Source organism: Geospiza fortis, unplaced genomic scaffold, assembly GCF_000277835.1.
Source record: "Geospiza fortis unplaced genomic scaffold, GeoFor_1.0 scaffold112, whole genome shotgun sequence".
Classification (NCBI taxonomy): Eukaryota; Metazoa; Chordata; class Aves; order Passeriformes; family Thraupidae; genus Geospiza; species Geospiza fortis.
This window is the reverse complement of record NW_005054298.1, coordinates 28,245,791-28,253,238: the sequence shown is the minus strand read 5'-3', so window position 1 is coordinate 28,253,238 and position 7,448 is coordinate 28,245,791.

The following is a 7,448-nucleotide window of genomic DNA, read 5'->3' as shown; positions in this document are numbered from 1 at the left end:
TTTTGATCCTCTGGCTATATAAGACTTTATTTGTGTTTTCTTGTTAAGCTAAATTGCAATAATTAATTATTCTTTTGCAGAAAATATATTCTATATTCTAATACCACTCTGCAGCAAAGATGAGACTCTTAGAAAAAGCTTTAAATGTAACCTCATCAAGAAGTATTCTGGGTAGCACTAACATCTTAATAGTTAAAAAAAAAATTAGTCCATACAAGAACCAAATCTTTAGCTCTCCTTTGTACATATCTAATAGTAACAGGAAGGGAATGGAGTTACTTGCTGCATGAACACATTACCTTATATTTTACAATTACTAAAGCCTTTTATTGGTCAAGGAGACCCAGCAGAACAGAAACAATAATTATTTCCTGTAGTACTAGTTTTACAACAGTGGAAATGCACCCAGTTGGCAAACCCCTCTGAATGAAAGCAGTGAAGGCATCTGATGGTTTGGGATTAATCATTTCCCCAGCAGTGCCGGTGAGGAACCACACTCCTCTTTCCGAAAGTGAACCTGCAGTCACTCAGACAATGGATACAGATTGAATTACATGGGTAAAATCCCCTTTCAGTACCTGGTGCCTGCTCCACTGGCACTCTTTTCTTGCAGGATCTCCTGGAGACCTAAATGAGGCCTGTGAAGGTTAACCTGTGGGCAGGTGTAGGATGCCAGGAGGGAATGTTCATCCAGCTGCTCTGAGGCTGATGACGTGCACAGGTAACCCGAGAGCCTGTTGCACAGCTTTTGTGCCTGGGGTTGCTGTGGGATCATACAGAGCTGGCTGCTTCTGTCCCTGTATGTGCCATATTCATGCTGGCTCTGCCCCTGTGTGTGCCATGCTCTTGATGGCTCTGTTTTCTTCATTGTCCCTGTGTGTGCCCTGCCCAGTTGGCTCTGTCCCTGTTGTGCCATGCCCATATCACCGGGCTGTGCTGCCCCTCCTGAGCACGTGTCTTTCAGCTGTGTTTGAATTCAATGTGCAATGCCTGTTGCCCAGTAACTCTCTGGCTGCATGGTCCTATTCTGTGCTGCCCTGTCTGGATTATTCAGGAATATCAGGGAACCTGTGTTCCTGAACTGTCTGTTATCAGCAAGCCCAAGAGCTGGGAAGCCCTAGGAAGCTTTTACTGTACTCTGTTTATTTTTCCATTCCCTCCCACACCTCACACAACATCGGGTGCAACACAGGATGCAGTCAAATGGTGACCTACAAACACCACTGTGAGTAAGGCTTTTTAATTCCTCTTTTAAAAGATCCCAAACTACAACTTGGTTTCAAACAGTACCTTCCCACGGGTGCTCATTCCAAAAGACCTCTTGGAGTACCCATTTTACTTCACATATATTCATGGCTTTCAGATGGAATAATTTCCTTTGTTATCCCACCTGGACAGGAATGTTGTTGTTATATATGGTCAGAAAATGGGAGTGAAAATACAAAAGCTGTGGTACAAAACCTCTTCTTGTTGCCAGCGGCACTTGAAATGTGCTGCATCATCAGGTTTGATGTTCCAAAAGAACATTTTTTTACTTTTTGGCCCAGGTGGATGATTCTTAGGGCTTTTCCTAATGTCTTTAATAGAAGTGATGATATGCAGCTTATAGAATTCTGCAGCAATTGTTGCTCATTAGTCACTGACATAAAGCTTTGCACAGCAGAATCTATCTACAGGTGCCACAGGGAGAAGACAAGAAAGAAAAATGTGTCATACTCTGAAGTAAACAGCTTTATTCCCTATTAGTCTGCCAGAGGCTGAATTAGTAATTGATGAAGCACTTTGCCACGATGAGATTTGTTTAGTCCACTTAGGATTTGTTTTTTGCTGTTAACACAGAGCTAAACAAGCGAGGCTGTGTCTACATGCTCTTGTGCAGATAGGAGCTCGCTCCGTGCCTGGTGCCTGTCAGCTGTGAGCTACATCCCCGGCAGCACGGCTGCCTTGTTTGCACAGCACCGAGGGGAGGGCTCATGTTCCCACAGTTACTCATCCCTGCACCGCACCCCCTCCCTCCACCAGGTGTTGGAGCTGCCTCTGCCTGGCGAGGCAGGGCAGACACACTGTCTGCCGCACAGGAATGCAGCTGTCACACACACAGCGCTGCTGGCAGGCCAGGGGAAGGGCTGGTGACAGCCTTGGGCAGGGTGGGGGTCATGGCACCTTCAGCCAGCTCTGTGGCAGTGTGAACAAAGTGGTTCCTCTACCTAGGGAACATGCCTGTGGGAAGGTTGGGGCTTTTTCCATCTTTAACACACCCTAATGCTTATTAAGATTTGAGAAAGGCAGAAGCCCACATTGTTAAGATCACCATCAAATTTTCAGAAAGAAGCTGACACTGCTACAGGAAAAAAAAAAAGAAACAAGAATATAGAAAAGAAACACAAATCCCTATCTCAAAAAGTAAATCCAAACCAAATTAAATTTTCAAAGCCTCCTTCCTGGACACAAATCCTATTTTTCTTTTGAAGGTCAGCAATAGATGATGCAAGAACAAGGCTGAACTTCCAGAGGATTAGGCTCTGCGGAGCCAGGCGGCAGACGGGGTGATGTGGTGTGTCTGCATACCTCCCCCAGGCACTGGAGAAGAGGTAAGATGCAAAACCCTTCCTGCAGTGCAAGGAGGTACAAGATCCTTCTCATTTTCAAGGGAACACACTGCTGCCACAGGGGTGCCATGGGACAAGTTCATGGTCTGCAGGAATCACTCCTAGAAGAGACAGGGCTGGCAAAAGGAGAAGGCATTTGCAAAGCCTGAAATGTTGCCTCCCCTGGCTAAAACTGATAGGCAAGGGCTCACCTCGAAGGCACCTGAAGGGCTTCTGAGCCACTCCAGACAATCCCCCAGTGCCGACTGTCCTGTGTGAAACAAGGAACTTGGCTCAGTTGGGAAGGCAGAGGTTTGTCAGAGCCCAGTGTCCCACTGGAAATGCCCTCATTCTCCAGCTTGAAGTGTTTGTCTCTTCTATCAGCAGTGGGGCAGTTTAAGGGATCACTCCACACTTTTGTTGGCATAAAGCTGGTATCTATTTTCCTTATGGAAGCAGGAGTTACTGAACTGGTTTAGGTGACTGTGACTGCAGTCCCTGTGAACAGTGTGGGTTATTCTGGCACAGCTACAGTGGGAAAGTGCTAATCCCCTCATCTGCACTTCTTAAACCTTTTAATTAAAGATCACTTTGATGAAGGTGCAAGGCTGAGAGGTCAGGGTTTTGCTACAGCTCTCACCAGAGACACAAGAAACAGCAGCTGTGAGTGGTAGTGGGCTTTGAGACCTGTCCTTTGGAGCTCTAGTGGAAAAGATGAAGAGGCACCAGCTCCTATGCTCTCCATCTGTATGGGGCAAAGTTAGACCCAGAGGAATTTGGGTCTGATTCACAGCTGAGCAGGAAAGGTGACCTAGAATTGCCCCCAGTGATTTCATGTAAGTCATCTGACTGATGTGTGAGGGATTCATCAAAAGAGGGAAATGAATAACTTCCAAAAACACCTTGGAGGACTGGGTTCTCAGATGAAAACGTGCTAAAATGTGTGGAACCCAGGAAGAAAAGGCTACATTAGTGCAGCCACAACAGCACATGGCTCCTCTGGAAAGAATAAGAATGCTGTGAATTCTGATTGTTTGCTTGCCCTTTTTTTTCCCCTCCTGTGGTATTTACAGAGCCCTGGTACTCATTCAGCTTTCCTAGCTAACAGCTAGGGAGGTAGATGGAGCTGCCTGGAATCCTGGCATCAGACACCTGACAGGCACCCTCCTGCTTCGGGCATCCTGCAGGAGGCAGGAGGGCAGCAGGCAGCTTGGCTGTGTTCCTGTGTGGGGAACAAGACCCCAACAGAGGGGGGATTCCCCTATGCACCTGCCCCACTGACTTCTGGAAGAAGTTCCTCTCAAACCTGTGTGTCATTCCTAGGCATCACTCCTATTACCCTGGGGAAATACTGACCCTGATGGCAGAATATGGTGTGTTTGAGATCCTGAAGACACCAAACTACTGTTTGCTGGGGTCTCCAGACTGCCAGACTGGCTGCCAGCTTGTTAAACACACTGATGTGCCATTAGGGAGCTGAAGTGTCATCAGTGTTATAAACCTGAACCTGTAGCTTAATTTAGGGGCTTGTCAGACATATGGTGATGGGCTGGTAAGGCTTGGTGAAAGGTGGCGTCTGCAGGCATCTGTACATTTTTAATCTCTGTATACAATAAAATATTACACATTAGCTTTTGCTCTTGCTGGCAGATTTCTTGTGGGAAGATCTACTTTGGGACTCCAGTAGCACTGAATACTGAGCAAGTGACAGAAATAGGGTGTTTGGAGCAACGTCTCTGCTGGCATAGCTCCATTGCAGCCAGAGGGTGAAATCCCAGTCCTGTTGAGATGCACGGGACTTGTGCCAGGCTTCAACTGCTGAGAACTCTTTTAGCAACTCAACCCTGATTTTGCTTTGGACTGAAACCTCCCTGTGGATCTCATCCTAGAAACACTTGCATCTTTCACACAGAAGAAAAATGTTCTGCAGCAAGCAAATGAGCTTGGAAATGATTTAAACTTCATCAGTGGAACCCTTGCTGTAGGCATTCACTGTGGGCTAAATTTGGTCTGTGTGGTAAGACTCTGAGTGGCTCAGAGACACCCAACTCCCTCGGTGATGGAAGGGCTCAAGCTTTGGCTGCAGTCACAGTTTATTGGACGTGCTCCCTGTTACTCCTCTGAACAGCAGGAGCAAAGTTTTGGTGCTCTCAGTGTAACACATTCATGCAGTCAGGGCTCTTCAATGTTTTTTTAAGACCAGGAACCCTAGATATTGCCAATGTACCTCTCTTCTCTTTACAGTGTATATTGCTGTCTTGGCATTCCAGCTCCTCTTCCAGGCTTATCCATTGTTTCAGGGTATTTGCTGGAAGCTCTTGAGGATGAAGACACACCTGCATCAAAGTCCCTGTGCTGCTGTTTGTGTGAGACTACAGCCCCAGAAAGGTCAGAGAGTTGTGCTTCCATTACCTGCAGCTGTGATTTGATAACATTATTGTTCTGAGATCAAAAACTAAGCAGGAAAAGAGGTGCTGAAAAACCAAAATAAATTAATAATAATTCTGTTTTCTTTATAAAGAAGCAGGTTGGGAAAAACTGGTTTGCTTTGCAGGTCACCTTCACAGCAAACAGGAATCATTCAGTCACTGCTGGATAATACCAAGGGCACTCTCAGAGGCTGGCAATTGGAATGATTAAAAAAATATGAGCAAGATTTTAAGTGGCTCTTTGAGAAACAAACCGAGCAAAATTGTTCATCAGTGGTGGAACAGACACTGTAAACAATGTATTTAATGAATCTGGAAGGCTCTTGTAAGGCACCAGATGACCAGCTCTGTCTTTCCAGCACAGTTCCAGTCCCTTACTAAAGGAGTTTGTGACCTTGCCTTCCTATCCCACACATCAAGCTTTCTACAGCTGTGTCTCTTTTTGCATTTTAGAAAACAGGAAATATTTCACAGAATCAATGAAATTGGCTGGTGAGCTAGCACAGGTTGCCAAGGATTGTGTCCAGTTGGGTTTTGAGTATCTCCATGGAGTGAGATTCCACCACCTTTCTGCACAACTGACTTGTTTTTGGGCATTCTCACAGTAAAACAAACAAACAAAAAAAACCCACCAGTTTTTTGTGTGGTGTTTCAGTGTGAGTTTCTCACCCTGTCAGTGAGCACTACTGAGAAGAGTCTGCCTCCCTCTTGTTCTCTGTGCTGGGGATGGACTTTGGCAGCACTTGCAGGTGATCTTGGAAAGCCAGGCAGCTTTTCTGGATGCTGTGATCTCCAGGACAATGTCACAAACAGATCCCTGAAGAGGCCAAAGTCTGCTCTTCAAAATCAGAGTTGTGGTCTTGCTTTTTGTGCCACTGTCCCCTCTCAGGATCCTGAACTCCACTGTCTCACAGGCACTGCACCAAATGCTGACCCACCTTCACATTTCCAAGCAGTTCTTCCTTGATTCTGAAGTCCAGCAGAGCACTTTTGCTTATTAGCTCCTCAATCAACCACACCAGGGAGTTGTCAGTGTGCTCCTGAACTCGCCTAGATTGCTTGGGCCTCTCCCTGTGTTGTCATTTCTAGCTCCCTGTCTTCCTGCCAGCTGCAAAAAAAACCTTGGTATAGAATAAATCCTCCATGCTTGCTGCTGGTCCCTGGGCTCCCACTGCAGGCCTGGTGCAGCATTTCCAGTCGTGCTGGCTGTGAGGTGGCTTGGAGCCCACATCTGCACCTCTGCAGCTGCTCTGGAGCACCAACACTTGCCTTCCTGGACAGATGTTCACCCAAAACCATCTCACCAGTGACACACCACACAAGTGTTCTTGGTGAAGAGTTTTAGTGTTTTTCAGCTAACCACACTCGTGACTTCCTTTCTGCTCAAGGCTTGCCATAACGTGAATAAACTTTCTTAACTGGCTATTTTGGGGTTTTTCTTCCTTGAAAAATTGAAGGGTTCTCCTTCAATCTATTGTGCTTTGGGTCGAAAACAGAGGATACAAAATTCCTCTTTCCCAGGGCTCTAAATGGATGCGGCAGACAAAATGAAGAAATGAAGGCAGAAAAACCACCTATGTTTGAAAAATGTTGCCAGTTCTAAATAAAGGTTAAAGTATTTTTGTCCAACCTTTGCTAGAGACACTGTCATTCCTAGAGTTTGGTTTGAAATCCTTCCCAAGTGACTAAATTAAAGTCATTCATGTACTGAAATATAGTTGATGACTCTGAAAGTTTTAGTGCTACCGTGTTATAGATCCCACCAGGAGATAGGCCCTGAGGGATCTGTCATTTCCCTCATCTGCACTCACTGAAGGATTCAGTACAGAAGTGGATTAAGCTCTTGGGGGCTTTAAGCCAACTCTCAGATTCCTGCAGTATATTTCATTCTGAGCCCTGAGAGGCACTCAGCAAGGCTGCTCTGCTACCTGCACACAAATATTGCTCAAAATTCCCTGGGCCAGAGCTCCTGTGTGGCAGAACGTGTGGCCAGGCATTTCACAAGTGCTGTCATCTCTGGATTTCTGCTCACACAAATAGAAAGGGAAAGCCCAGCTAGCTGGGTTTGGCTCTGACAAGGAGCAGCAGTGCACACACACTGCTCTTTTGCCCTTCCTGAGGGGGAGGGCTGAATTACAGGTGTTTGGGCTGTTCCGTGGCACAGAGCGATTCCCTTGGGACCCGCCACCAAGGATGTCACAATGCTTGTGGGGGCTTGTCCACCACCTCCATGGCTTCCTGCCTGGAGCAGCTCCTTTCCCTCATATTTTACACCCTGCCTGCAGCCAAGCTCAAGGGAGTAACACTTCTCCTCAAGAAGCTGCCGGCAAAATTCAGAGGCTTTGAGAGCCTTTTTAGTACTCATCAGGATTTAGGCTCTCATTTTAAGCACAGGAAAACCTAAAGCAGGCACAGCCCCTGGTTTTCCCTA